General features: G+C 61.0%; 1 non-coding gene and 1 pseudogene across 1 annotated transcript; one reads left to right on the forward strand and one right to left on the reverse strand.

Annotated features, from left to right (window-relative positions):
* The first annotated feature begins 280 nt into the window (after positions 1 to 280).
* Positions 281 to 14,005, forward strand: LOC142403607 (scavenger receptor cysteine-rich type 1 protein M130-like; annotated as a pseudogene).
* Positions 14,006 to 14,544: 539 nt separating this feature from the next.
* On the reverse strand, positions 14,545 to 14,616 carry TRNAA-CGC (transfer RNA alanine (anticodon CGC)). Its single transcript has one exon. It is a non-coding gene; the product is annotated as a tRNA-Ala (tRNA).

Consider the following 14,616-nt stretch of genomic DNA (forward strand, 5'->3'; position numbering starts at 1 on the left):
TTCTTCTAATGTCACTGCTGCCTGAGGAGCTGGGAGGGCAGGAGCAGGCCCATAGTTTCTGTAGGTGGTTTTGAGGTCATTGGTGCCTGAATGGCCGATAGGCCAGGAGCAGGCCAATATCAGAGGTAGATGCTATGACATCCTCTGTGGCTGAGTAGCAGATAGGCCAGGGGCTGTGCATGAGCTTGTGATGTCACTGCTGCCTGAGTAGCTGGTAGGCCAGGAGCTGGCACATAGCTTCTGTAGGTGCTTCTGATGTCACCAAAACAATATTTCGACCATGCCCAAATATGGCTTTTTGGAAGAAACATCAGGAGCAGAAGTCCATACACCGCACACACGTGTGACACTGTAACGCATGCACACACAGTGCCAGCAGTAGGAGGGTGTGAGGTCACCGTCAGGATAACCCATGAGCACACAGCAGTGGCAGTGGTCACATCACCGATGGCACCCCGTGGCTGTGGGGCTCGGTGCAGAGCGGCCATGTGCTGTCACAAGGGCTTCACGGAGGACGGGAGCTGCCTGGCCCCGTGCCTGCGAGGCCGAAGGAGCAGCCCCTGCAGCCCTGGCTGGAGCAGTCGGGGTGGGGGTGGCTCGGGGACCCCGCAGGGATGTGCCTGGGCACGGCGCCAGGAGGAAACCACAGACTTCCTGCCTGGGCGCTGCGGGGGGAGCGTGGGGAGTGCTGCGAGGCCACGTGGGCTGTGGTTTGTGCACCTGCAGGCTGGAGCTCCCGATGCGCCCGCGGGGAATAACGGCCCCTCGGTGACACGCTGACAGTCAGGGATCTGTCTGAGCCTCTGGGCTGCACGTCTGCTGCCAGGGCAGGGACATGTCCCAGCTCCGGCTCCTGCGAGGGACCTTCCATGGGGCTCTCCAGGGAAGGAAGGGTGAGGCAGCACTCCTGGGACGGGGCTCTGGCCTGGGCTAAGGCCCTTTCCCAGCTGCTGCTCCCAGCACAGCGGGGTCTGTAGCAGGGACAGGGGCTGTTTCCCTCCCTTCCTGACACAGCCTCTGGCGCAGCCCCAGCCCTGTGCTTCCCACGGCACGAGGGTGGCTGGACACTCTCACCTTGGGCTCTTGGCTGTGCCTGGCATAGGAGATGCTCAGTGCTCCTGGTTGAGGAAGCAGGGTTGAGGGGGTGAAAAATCCATTTACCCCCACACAAGCAGCCCTGTCCTGTGACGGCCCCCCACCACGGTGACGTGACACCTGTAGCAGAGCCGTCTCTCATATATGGTCATGAATGGCGCTGGAGAAGTTCATTGGAGGGCCGGGCTGTGTCGGAGGGGAGATAGCTCCCGATAATGTTGAAAAAGGCCCTGCTGCTTTGATTGGCTCGTCCTGTAGCTGGGCTGGCATCTGCAGAGATATATTGCCCTCCTGTCGTCATTGTCCCCAGGAGTCCCCAGGAGCCGTGGCAGGGAGTGTGGCAGAGCAGGGATGTGCTGGCAGGGCAGGAGGCTCAGGATGGGCACAGAGGGAGTCCTGTCCCCTCGGATGCTGGGGCTGCTCCTCTGGGTACAGCTGTGCAGCGGTAAGTGCCAGTTCCATTGTCCCCCAGCCCAGGCCCAGCGGGTGCAGCATGGCCATCGGGATGTGTCCGGGAATGGGGTTTCTTTGCAGGTGCTACTGAGGTGAGGGCCAGAAGGTGCTCAAGTCCATGGAGCCTGTGCCTGCCTTCTGGGTGGGAGAGAGCATGTCCTTTTCCAGGGCTCCGGTGTTTGGGGCAGCATGTGCCTGGCTGGACGCAGAGACACCTTGTCCTGGGGTAGCCTTTGGGGACCCCCTGTTCCCCAGCACTGTGCCTCTGGAGCCGGTGGTGGCCTAGCTGGGGATGGCAGCAGGCAGAGATCCCCAGGGCACTGCCAACCTCTGGGGTACCCCAGAGGCTTTGTGTGCTGCTCACTGCCCCCTTGTTCCAGGGGAGCCCTGAGCCCATGAGGGCAGTTTGTGCCCCGCAGAGAGAAGGGGATGGGGGCATCTGCGTAGAGAGACATCCTTCCTGGGGGGCCTGTCCCAGTGCAGGGGCTGGTCTGACAGCAGGGGCGAGGAGGGGATGTGGGTGTGGGGAACACTGGAATGGTCTCGGTGGGAACAGGGAAAGCCCTGGGGGTGGGGGTGGGTTTGGATGGTGGCAGGGCAGGTGGTTTGCATGGGAAGCTGCAGGGCTGTGTACACGGGGCTGTTCAGGGGGTGCTGGGCTGGGGAAGAGCGGGTGCCCTGTGCAGGGCTGGGCACAGTGTGCAGGTGTGCGTGGGCAGGGGGCAGGTGGCCGTTGGGGTGGGAGAAGGTGCCTTGTGCGGTGGGATGGCGAATGACCCAGCAGGGCCAGACCTGCACACCCCCAGCCTTGCACAGCCCGTGGGGATAGAAGGGATCCCCGCACCGCACTGGGGACAGCCTGGAGGGGAGAGGGGTCCCACCCCGGCACCTCTGACATGGCCTGGGCAGGGGGTTCCCCCAGACCTGCAGTGCTGCGGCTTGGAGCTCTCCTGACCGGTGCCATGTTGGTGTTTGAAGGGGCTGCAGAGGTGAGGCTGGTGAATGGCGACAACGACTGTGCTGGGAGAGTGGAGGTGAAACATGAGGGCCAGTGGGGGACTGTGTGTGATGACTACTGGAGCATGAACGATGCAGCAGTGGTTTGTAAGCAGCTGGACTGTGGGTCTGCTGTTGGAGCTCCTCAGTATGGACACTTTGGGCAAGGGTCTGGCCCCATTTGGCTGGATGATGTTGGCTGTAATGGCACCGAGTCTGCCCTGTCTGACTGCCCACACAGAGCATGGGGTGAACATAGGTGCAGTCATGCTGAGGACGCTGGAGTGATGTGTTCAGGTAAGGGGACAGCCTATGACCAACATCTGGGCGTGTGGCGGGGGAAGGGATCCTGGTTGTGCCCTCGGGGAGCAACAAGTGGGCATTACAGCAGTGCCCAATGTGGTCGGTCACACTGCTGAGCTGGGACTGTCATTGCTGGTGTTCCCAGTGCCTGGGAAAAGCCCAGAGGGAGCCTAGCCCAGGCTGAACTAACCCTGCCACAGTGTCTCAACCTCTCTTCAGTCAGTGTCTTGGGCTGCAGATGAATCCTCCATCCCTTCCCTGGGGTGTCTACTGATCCCCACTGGTCTCCACCCATTCTGCCAGTTCCAGACAATAGTGCTGAGGGTCCCTGTGCTGGAGAAACCAGGGGGACTTGCTTGGCACAGCACACCTTGGTGGAAGGGCATGAGATATCTGGTCCCCTGGGTCATTTCCCTTCACAGGCATTAGTACCTCAACTGAATCAAAAGGGCTTTTCAGAGAGCACAAGTGCTGGGCCCTGGGAGAGGAGCAGGGTGGCACACAGCCCTTTCACTGCCTGTCCCCAGGGCTCGGCTGTGTGGTCCAGCCAGCTCCTGCAAGGCTTGGGAGCTTGGCCATTGCCTGACTCTGGCTGCTCCCTTCTGCATCACTGCATGCACAGGCTGGTACTGGGCCGTCCCTTGGGCTGTGACAGCCCCATAGGGACATAGCCCCATGCAGGCAGCGCTGAACTGCTGCCCAGCCTCTCCTGCCTGCCCATGGTTCCCCACACTGCCCCATGAAACAGAGGCTTTGGCAGCACTTTCTGACTGAGCTCAGGGGGACATGCAGGTCTCCTGTCCCTCTGCCTGGATGTTGGCTTGGGACCTGTGCACATCTGGACAGAGCCCTGTGTGCCTGGCTGAGGACACCCCCTCTGAGCAGGCATCGGAGAGGGCTGGACAGGCACCAGCCATGGTAACAGCTGCAGCATTTCTGCTCTCTGTGACATCTCCCCCTAACAGCAACCTCCCAACAGCCCAGAACAGCCCTGGGAACAGGGTGCATTTCTGGCTGCGTCAAGGTGATGGTCCTGCCTGGTCGCAAGCTCTGCACGGGCTGAGCAGGCTGCAGTAGTCATTATCATCTGGGCCAGTTCTCCCAGCATCTGGACTAGTTCTCCCAGACCTGAACTGCGCACACCACTGCAGTGCTGGTGGGACCACGCCGGGTAGCACAGGGCGCCTTGTGCAGCGGCAGATTGTGCGAGCAGTGCCTGGTGCTGCAACAGACACATACCCTTGAGTGCTGTGATGGTGTAGAGAAGGGGTGCAGGGGGGCCGGGTGTGTTTGTGTCACCAAGAGTCCTTCAAGAGCTTCCTCTGGGATGTTCAGTGGGTGGTTTGGTCATGGCTTGCTTGGAGGTGATGCAGGATGTGGTCATGTATCTGTCAGAGGACTCTGGGAACTCCAGTTACTTTGTTTGTTCCAGGCTTTGTCCGGCTGGTAGAAGGGAAGAGCCGCTGCTCAGGACGTGTGGAGATCCATGATGGGGACCAGTGGAAAACTCTCTGTGACTCCCACTTTGGTCCCAAAGCTGCTGACGTGGTCTGCAGGGAGCTGCAGTGTGGTGTGGCCCTGCCTGTTGCTGGGGCAGCTCACTTTGGAGAAGGGATGGGTCCCATGTGGGATGGAGAGCTGCAGTGTGTGGGGAATGAATCCCTCCTCATCTCCTGCCCCACGGGGTCCCACAAGGACCAGCCCTGCACCCACATGAACAGCGCTGCTGTCACCTGCACACGTAAGGACTCAGGGTGGGGTGTTGAACACTGGGTGAGCTCCAGGCTGAGGGGGGGCAGGTTGTGCCTGTGGAGACAAGGGAACTGGGGTACCTGTTCCCACAGGCTGGCAGAGAGGTGACCTTCCTGGGGCATCCTAGACAAGGGCAGGGCTGGGCTGATGCCCGAGGACAAGGAGGGGGCATGGGTTGGGAGGGCTCACTGGCGTCATCCTCTTGCACCACAGGGACACAGAAAGGTGTGAGGGTGGAGAATGAGCTGGGAGAAGCCCAGGGCAGGCTGTGGTCCAGGGGAGCTCAGGACCTGGGCAGAAGCAGCAGTGTGTGCTTGGGGGAGCCGTGGTGGGGGCAGGTCTCTTCTCAGGGTGCTGGCTGGGGAGGAGCGGGTGCCCTGGGTGGGTATGAGCTAGGGGTCAGTTTGCAGGGGGCCATTGGGGTGGAAGGAAGTGCCAAAACTGTGGGGTGACAAATGACCCAGCAGGGTTCGAGCTGGGCATCCCCAGCCTTGCACAGCCCGTGGGGATAGAAGGGAGCCCTGCACTGCCCTGGGGACAGCCTGGAGGGCAGTGAGCTCCCACCCTGGAACCTCAGACTCCACCCAAGCAGGGGTTCCCCCAGACCCACAGTGCTGGGGTTCGGCACTGTCCTGACTGGTCCTGTGTCAGTGTTTGAAGGGGCTGTGGACGTGAGGCTGGTGAACGGCGACAACCACTGTGCTGGGAGAGTCGAGGTGAAACATCAGGGCCAGTGGGGGACCGTGTGTGGTGACAACTGGGACATGCAGGATGCTGCAGTGGTTTGTAAGCAGCTGGACTGTGGGTCTGCTGTTGGAGCTCCTCAGTACAGAGGCTTTGGGCCAGGATCTGGCCCCATTTGGCTGGATGATGTTTGCTGTAATGGCACCGAGTCTGCCCTGTCTGACTGCCCACATTCAGGATGGGGTGAACATGACTGTGATCACAGTTTCGACACTGGAGTAATATGTTCAGGTAAGGGGACAGCCTGTTCTACATCTTTCATGATGGAACAGGGGAAGGGACATGGCTGTGCCTTCAGGGAGCAACAGGCTAACGCCAGAGCAGGGCCCAATGTGGGTGGTTGAACTGCTGAGCTGGGACTGTCATTGCTGATGTTCTCAGTCCGTGGGGAAAGCCCAGTGGGAACCTGCCCCAGGGTGCCCCTACCCTGCCTGGTCCCCGAACAGGCTCAGATGAATCCCTCTGCCTTGCCTTGATGTGTCTGTTGGTTCCCATCCTTCTGCTTCCTTTCACCCAGGACCCGTCTGGCAGCACCAAGGGCCACGTCCCCCCATGCCAGAGGTGCCAAGTGTGACTCATGCTGCCACCCACAGACTTGGGGATGGGCATGAGGTGGATGAGGAATTTTAGGTTGTTCCCCCTGGCAGACAAGGGTCCCTTGGCCCAAGCAAAGGTATTGCTTGGAGAGGAGTAGTGCTGGGCTTGCGCAGAGGAACAGCGTGGCACGTGGCTTCTCATTCCTCCCCTTGGGTCACCCCACGAGAGTCTGCCCATGGGGAAAAGGCCCGTCCAGAAGTGCTGACCAGCTGCACAGCCTCTCATGTCTGTCCCAGCCTCTGGCTGCCTTCCACTTTTGGGTTTGCCAGCACTTTACTGGCTCTCCTCTGTGCCTGCCCTTGCACTGGGAGCCCGTGTAAGCCCAGGGTTGCTCTTCTGTCCACTCTCCTTCCCTCTGCGTGGCTGTTGGCCAAGGACATGTGTGCCCAGCAGTGCACTCTTGTCATGGATGAGGACCTCTTCCCCAGGCAAGGCACCAGAGCAGGAGGCTGGCACACACACCGACCACAAGTACGGCCTGACTGTGCCTTTGCTCTGTGACATGTCCCATCTACCAGCAGCACCCAACAGCCCAAGACCCGCCTGGGAACATGGCATGTTTCTGGCAGCAACAAGGGGTTCCTCAGGCTTGGCCCTGAGCTTGGTGCGGCAGAGCAGGCTGCAGCACCCAACAGCATGTGGGTGCATTTCCCAGGACCCCAAGTGCTCCGGGTGCTGTAATGCCCAAGGTCTCTGGGGCAGCAGCAATTTGTCTGAGAGATTCCTGTGGCTGTGAGTTTGGGAGAGAAGCAAGCCCACAAGTGCTGTGCTGATTTCTGAGGAGCAGCAGGGGGGCCCTGATGTGTTTGTGCCATCAGCACCCCCTAAGAGCAGCTGGCGTGGTCATGGGGCTTTTTGCCTTTGACCACTGTGGAGATCAGATGGGACATGATCAGGGGACTGCCAGAGGGTTCTGGGAACTCTCAGGGGTCCTTGTTTGCTCCGGGATCTGTCTGGCTGGTCAGAGGGAATAGCCCCTACTAAGGATGTACAGTGATCCATAACGGGGAACGTTGGACAAATATCTGCAACTCACACTTCAGTCCCAAAGGCACCAACAAGTCCTGCTGTGGGTCTGCGATAGACACATACCCTTAAGTGCTGTGATGGTGTAGGGAAGGTGTACAGGGGGGCCTGGATGTGTTTGTGTCACCAACACTCCCCCAACAGCTTCCTCTGGGATGTGCAAGGGGCCATTTGGTCATGGCTTGCTTGGAGGTGACGTGGGAACGTGGACATTTAACTGCCTCAGTGGTTTTGTTTTCTGAAGGATTTGTCCGGCTGGTAGAAGGGAAGAGCCACTGCTCAGGACGTGTGGAGATCCATGATGGGGACCAGTGGAAAACTGTCTGTGACTCCCACTTTGGTCCCAAAGCTGCTGACGTGGTCTGCAGGGAGCTGCAGTGTGGCGTGGCCCTGCCTGTAGCTGGGGCAGCTCACTTTGGAGAAGGGGTGGGTCCCATCTGGGATGGAGAGCTGCAGTGTGTGGGGAATGAATCCCTCCTCAACTCCTGCCCCAGGGGGTCCCACAAGGACCAGCCCTGCACCCACATGAACAGCGCTGCTGTCACCTGCACACGTAAGGACTCAGGGTGGGGGGTTGAACACCAGGCATGTGCAGGGGGTTGGGGAAGGGAGCAAGGTCCCCGTGCTGGGTTGGGCATGAGGACAGGAGGACTGGTGGTTTTTTGCACCCTGAAAATAGCGCAGAGGGAGAAGAAAGGCATGCTGTGCCTCTGGCCTCTCCGCCAGCTTCTGAGGGTACAAGAGCACCAATCCACCCTCAGCCCTCCTCCTCTCTCCCCAGAGTACACAGGCTTCAGGCTGGTGAACGGCAGCACGGCGTGTGCGGGGAGGGTGGAGGTCCAGGTGCTGGGGACCTGGGGGACCCTCTGTGCCTCCCGCTGGGATCTCTCGGATGCCCATGTTCTCTGTCGTCAACTCAACTGCGGGTTTGCTGAGTCCCTTCCTGGAGGAGGGCATTTTGGGAGAGGACTCGGACCAGTCTGGAGAGACTCATTCCGCTGTGACGGGACTGAAGTCCACCTGGGACAGTGCCCAGTGATCACCCTGGGGGCCTCACCGTGCTCCCATGGGAACAACGCCGCTGTCATTTGCTCAAGTGAGTGCTGGGAACATGCTGCATTGAATCCCTTTGCCCCTTGTGTGTGACATGGCCACCCAAAACAGGGGTCCCATGGCAGTACCAGGCTGAATTTCTCCCTGGAGAAAGCCTTGCATCCCCAGAAGCCTTCTGGAGGGCTTTGGCAGCGCAGGCTGACGGTTCTCCTGTGGGAGAGCTGAGGACTGAATGGAGGCAGGCACCTGCCCTCAGGGTGGCGGCTTAGGCCCATGCGCCTCTGCCAGGCCTGGGCTCCTGTGTTTTTGTCCTGTGGGATGATCCCAGGACAGGGCTGCGGGGCTCTGCTCCATCCCTCTGGCTGCAGACAACCGCATGCCATCGCCACAGAGAGCCCTGCAGAGCATTATCCCACCACCCAGGCAGGAGCAGGAGCTGCCTGGGTGGCCCCAGCAGCAGCAGAGCTGGGTCTGAGCTGGAGAGCAGGCACGGGCTTTGCCCTTTCCTCTTGTCAGCACAAGGCTCAGACTTGTCCTGTTTGGTTGGAAAAGTCCCCCTTGCCCTCCTCCCTGAAGGGTGCCATGCTCCCCAGTGCTGCCAATTTCTGTGGCATCTCTGCTCTCCCCAGGCTCAGCCGGCTTTGCATCCCTGCGGCTGGTGGGTGGAGGGAGCCGGTGCGACGGGCGAGTGGAGATCTTGCAGCACGGGACGTGGGGCAGAGTCCTGGATGACCAGTGGGACGTGCAGGAGGCCAACGTGGTGTGCCGGCAGCTGCAGTGCGGACAGGCAGAGGCAGCCTACAACCCCCCAAAGGCTGAGCGAGGGACGGGCCCCGTAGGGCTGCGAGGGGTCCGGTGCACAGGGAATGAGACCAAGCTGACCCTCTGCAACACCTCCCTGCCCGAGAGTGCACTGGCGGAAGGGGTTGCAGAGGACGTGGGAGTCATTTGCTGGGGTGAGAGGCACTGCATGGGCCCCCCAGATGATGGGTGGGCAGCCAGCCCCTGACAGCCACTGGGGTTTCTCCCCACTGCAGGGAGCCGGCGGGTCCGTCTGGTGAACGGGTCTGGGCGCTGCGCCGGGAGAGTGGAGATCTACTACCAGGGCAGCTGGGGGACCATCTGCGATGACGACTGGGACCTGGCTGATGCTGCTGTCGTTTGCCACCAGCTGGGCTGTGGAGGGGCGGTGGAGGCAGCCAGCTCTGCTTGGTTTGGGGAAGGCTCTGGGCAGATCTGGCTGGATGGCGTGACCTGCTCTGGGGACGAAGCTGCTCTCTGGGACTGCCCTGCCAGGCCCTGGGGGCAGCACGACTGCGGGCACAAAGAGGATGCGGGAGTCATCTGCTCAGGTCTGTGCTGGCAGCTCTGGTGGGAGTCTGGTTCGCAGGGAGGCCAGGACGTGGGGAGAGCCGGGCATGGCCAAGGCTGTCCCTGGCTACCTCTGAGCTGCTCCTTTTGGCCGTCCTGTGGACACCCATGCACGGGCACCCTCAGTCCCTCTGGGGGTCCCTGGGGAGCTCAGCCATCCCCAAGTGTTAGCAGGAAGGGCAGGGGTGTCTGTGCATCAGGGACTTCTCTCTGACCCCAGCTGCAAGGGGCAGGTGCTGGCCCTGCCCCTGCCTGGCTGAGGGCCTGGGGAGTGCAGAGGTGTCCTGGCTCCCACAGCCCCACACCAGCCTCTTCCCCCTTCCTGCCTTTCCTCCCAGAGTTCCTGGCCCTCAGGCTGCAGAACAGCGACAGCTGCTCCGGGCGCCTGCAGGTTTTCTACAACGGGACGTGGGGAAGCATTTGCTCCAACTTCGTGACTCTCAGCACGGTGTCGCTGGCATGCAAGGAGCTGGGCTGCGGGGACGGAGGATCCCTGGAAAGACGCCTGCCCTATGGCAAGGTGTCTGGCCCTGCGTGGCTGGATAATGTGCAGTGTGGGGAGAAAAACAGCTCCTTCTGGCAGTGTCTCTCCACTCCCTGGGATCCACAGTCATGTGAAGACCTGCGAGATGAGATCCACATCACCTGCGATGGTAACTCTGAGCCACTCGGGCACAGTGTCACCCCAGCTCCTGCTTTCCTCTATGCACAGCCAAACGTACAGGGGCTATTCCTTTCCATGTCAGACCCTTCTGCTGCCGGTGGCATAAACATGACCAAAGCCACACAAGTGCAGCAGCAGTTGTCACCCAGGTTGCCAGCAGCACCTGGGGGAGGCAGAGATATCGCCAGGGGAGGTCTCAGAAGAGATCAGACAGGCTTCAGAAGAGCCTCCCCTCCATAGACACACTACTGCTGCTCTGCGAACCAGGGACCTTTAGGGGCTGAGCAATCAGGGTCCCGCAGTCCTGCGCGTGTCCCCTGAATGACCGGGCTTCAGTTGCTGCCATGACCAAAATGGTACAGGGAGGCACAAGCAGAGCTCAGCCTAGCTCTCTTCTGCACCATCCCACACAGCAGCCCCTTCACTTCAGTGTTTCTTTCTTCAGGGGAACGCCCAGAAATGTCCCCGGAGCCATTGGCCCCATGCCCCAACTCCACGAGCTGCACAGGTATTGAGCTGCTCCTCTGTGTCCCCTTCTTGTGTGGCAGGGCTCTGCCTGCTGTCTCAGTGCCATGGGAGGTCTTTGCCTTCTCCAGACAGGGAGAAGATTCGTGCCGTGGGAGGCGAGGACGGGTGCTCGGGCAGAGTGGAGGTGTGGCACCGTGGCTCCTGGGGGACGGTGTGCGACGACTCCTGGGACATGCGGGATGCCGAGGTGGCGTGCAGGCAGCTGGGCTGTGGTCCTGCGGTGTCTGCCCTGAATGAGGCTGCATTTGGGATGGGGCAAGGCCCCATCTGGCTGGAGCAGGTCGAGTGCCGGGGGACGGAGCCATCCCTGCAGGACTGCTGGGCCCGGCCTGGGGATGGCGGTGCTTGCCGGCATAAGGAAGACGCTGCCGTGCGCTGCTCAGGTGAGCGGCAGGGCTGGGACCCCTTGCTGGAGTAATGGCAGGGAGCTGGGGAAGGCCTTTCGTCCAATTGGCCATGGCATGGCCCCTGACCTCCCAAGAGCAAGAGCATTCCTGCAGAGTGCAGGAGCCTGGTGCCAGGCAGGGAGTAGCCTCGGTGGAACTGGGTGTTCTCTGGGCACTGCCCGTAAGGCCCTAAAGCTATCCCCTGGGCTGCCTGTCCCACCTGGGCTACCTGCCACCCAGAGCAGAGGCCCTGGCCCATGTCCCAGCCTCCCTTTCTAGCATTACTGGAGGGCCAATTTTGGGTGGGATGTGTCAGGGACATCTACAGACACACACGCGGTGTGTTGGGAAGGAGGCTCCCCGATACCTGAACACCCACCCTCTCAGACCAGCTCTTCTTTTCCTCCTCTGCAGCTCCACCCAGGACAGCAGCATCCCCAACCAGAGCAGGTAACTGGTCCTCTTGCCTGAGGCTGGGTATCCCTGGGGCCAGGCTGTGACCCACAGCTGGATGGAAGGGGCTCCTTGCTGGGCTGGGAAACTCCCAGGAGGAGGCACTGGGGTGGTGGTGGTGGAGTTGGGGAGGGTTGGAATGTACTCTGCAGGGTGGAAGCTTGCCCATCAGTCACCCCTGGACCCTCCACCCCCTGTTGCCTTGTGTGATGGGAGTCAGGGCTGGTGCTGCCCCCTCCTCTCCCACGCCTGGTGCTGCCCCTTCCATGTTCTTGCCCATACAGGTCCCACTCTGGGCCGTTTGACCATCAGCGGGAGAGTCCCCATGCCTGTCATCATCTGCATCATCCTGGGGGCCCTCCTCTGCCTGCTCCTGGCCCTCCTGGCTGGGCAAGTGCTAAGGGCCAGGTCGGGACGCAGAGGTGGGTCCTTCCACAGCAGTCCCAGGGGGAGATGCCTCTTGGAAGGGCTGTGGGGTGTCAGTGAGGGGCACAGGCAGAACTGGAGGGGGTGAGACTGTGTGCTGCCACCTGTCCCATGGACCGCCCCATTGACTGCCTGGCCATGGTGTACCAGCAGCAAGGGTTGAAAAGAGCCTAGAGGCGGGGAGAGCTACTGATGGGGCAAGGAGAGAAATGGCAGACAGGATGGCCAAGGCTGGCAGTGCTTTGGGTAGTGCTGCAGGGGACTCTGGGGGAACAGAGATGACAGGAGGCGTGTGAGGCAGTAGGGTCCATCTCCGAGGTGTCAGGTTCCCAGCCTGTCCATCTGCCCAGCCCTCCCCCCCCCATGGCAGGGCAGGGGCCCTGCTGTAGACCCATGGGGCAGATAGGGAGCAGCTCCAGGTGGAGAGGAAACATGGGAGCTACTCCAGGGTCAGACAAGGGGGCATGTCCCAGAGGCCAGAGGGGCATGAGCGCTGTCTCTGAAAGGATGATGCAAGGGTGATGCTGCCCCAGATGATCTCCACAGTAATTTTGCCCTGACTGCGGATGCAGCAGCCGTGCCTGGCAGTGCAGTGGGGCTGTGCTGTCAGACCAGTCCTGGGCTGGCCCAAGCAACAGGTCCGGGGAGCACAGTGGGATCCATCACCCCTCTGCCTCTCCCTGGGCCCGCCCTGCCTCTTTCCCCAGGCTCCCGGACAGCTCAGGAGCTCTTTCCCGAGGCCGTGTACGAGGAGATCGGTTACAGCCCAGTGTGGGAGAAGCAGGCGAGGTTTGGTCGCTCAGGTGGGTGTGGGTCCTCCCTGGAGGCAAATCTGCAGGACGCTTTCCCCTGGTCCCAACCCAGAGATCATCCCCTGAAGCCCCCCACACTGTGGTCCCTGCAGCGCTGGGGCCGTGTTGTCTGTGTGGGAGCATCCAGGGTGTGGGTCCAGGAGAGGAGCTTTTCCCCACCAGCTTTGCCCGTCCCAGCTGCACAGCCCCTCTCTTCCTGCCCCTGCACCCCATGTGACACCTGAGGAGTGAGGGAAGGGGTTGTCCTAGGGCAGCTCTGGGAGCACCTTTGAGGCAGTGTTTGTCCTGGGGGAGCCAGTTAAATTCCCCGCCCTCCTCCTCATGCCGCCCCAGCTCTGTGGCTCCCCCTTCCCCAGCAGTGCTGACCATAAGACAGGTCAGTGGGGCTCGCTCCATACCACCTGCTGTGCTTCTCTCCAGGCTCCTATGCAGAGGAGTCCCTGAGCCAGCTGCAGCCCTACCCTGGGGACACCGAGGAGGAGGATGATCTGAGATCAGCACCAGGTAATGGAGACAGGAAGGTGTTGGTCTCCCTGTAGACATGTGATGGATAGAGGTGTCATTGAGTGTCACCATGAGAGATGGGGAGGACATGGGGGTCTCCTGTGGTGCTGCCAACACCGGTGTCTCGACCCTGTGTTTCCATGTGCGTCGTCCTATCCTCTGCTCTGCAGGACATATCTTCTCACTGTCAGCACCTCCCCTCTCCTTTCAGATATTCTTGTTGTGCCTGGAGGCGACCCAGCAGATGGCTATGATGATGCCAAGGAGGTTCCTGACTTAGGGGAGGGTGCTGCTCCTGAGCAGGGAGCTTGGGAAATGCCCAGGGAGCCTGGAGCAGGGCCCAGGGATGCACTCGGAGGTGAGAGGGAAAGATAGCGCTGCTGGTTCCTGGGGTGCCATCCCTGGTGCCACCCATGTCGCTATGGTCCTGACACCCAAACCTCCTGGGGAGGCGGAACCTGCCGCGGGAGTTTTCCTTGGAGGGACTGTGGGTGGGAGAAGGAGCCGAATGTGGTGAGGAGCAGGGAGGAAGGTGATGTACAGACCCCATGGGCCAACTGCACTGTCCTGCCTTGCTGCTTGCAGGGGGCAGCCTGCGCTCCGGGAGAAGTGCTGGGGTCCCTGGAGCTGAAGGAGACACCTTGTCCCTGTCCCTGGGGAGCATGGGCTATGATGATGCTGAAGAGGTGTCTGTGGCACATCCCCATGAGGACACAAAGGCTGTGACACCACAGCTTGGTGCACAAAAGTCCCTGAGCCCCAGGCCAGGAGAACCCATCCCTGCTGTGCAGCTGGGTGCAGCCAGGAGGGAGGAGAGCTCTGTGCAGCTGGGAGAGCTGTGAGCACCAGGGAAACATCTCCCTTTACCACGGGCAGCAGAAACTGCCTGCCGTTTCCTCTATTTTTATTCCCGCTTTTACACTGTGCGTCCATATTGGTTCTTATTAAAAGTCTCTGAGGGCTTTGACCCAGAGCTGGGGCTTGCCTGCCCAGGTGTTGGGTCACCTCCCTGAGGCTGATGAGGGGGAGCAGAGAACGATGACACAGTGGTAGGCAAGGGGCACATCTCAGGGACAGCAGGCTCGGGGTCAGGCTGTGGGGCTGCGAGAGCCCATGGTCCCTGGGGAATAATCCTGCTGCTCACCCCAAAACACCCCAGCCATCCCCAGGGGGGATCATGGCCCACGGATTACCTCCCACAATGGTGAGGATGCAGCTCTGCTCCCCACTGCCCCAGCACAGGGTGCACAGCCACTTTCTGGGACACACGGGCTGAGATTCCCTCTCCTCATGCTCTGCCAGGAGCCCAGTCTCCAGGGGCTGTTCCATGGGCTCCAGCCCACACCTGCCTGAGGCTGGGGAGTCAGGGCAAAAGCAGCCCTGGAGATGCTGGGGATTGAACCCAGGACATCCCACATGCGAAGCAGGTGCTCTGCCACTGAGCTACATCCCC

Source organism: Mycteria americana, unplaced genomic scaffold (assembly GCF_035582795.1).
Source record: "Mycteria americana isolate JAX WOST 10 ecotype Jacksonville Zoo and Gardens unplaced genomic scaffold, USCA_MyAme_1.0 Scaffold_39, whole genome shotgun sequence".
Classification (NCBI taxonomy): Eukaryota; Metazoa; Chordata; class Aves; order Ciconiiformes; family Ciconiidae; genus Mycteria; species Mycteria americana.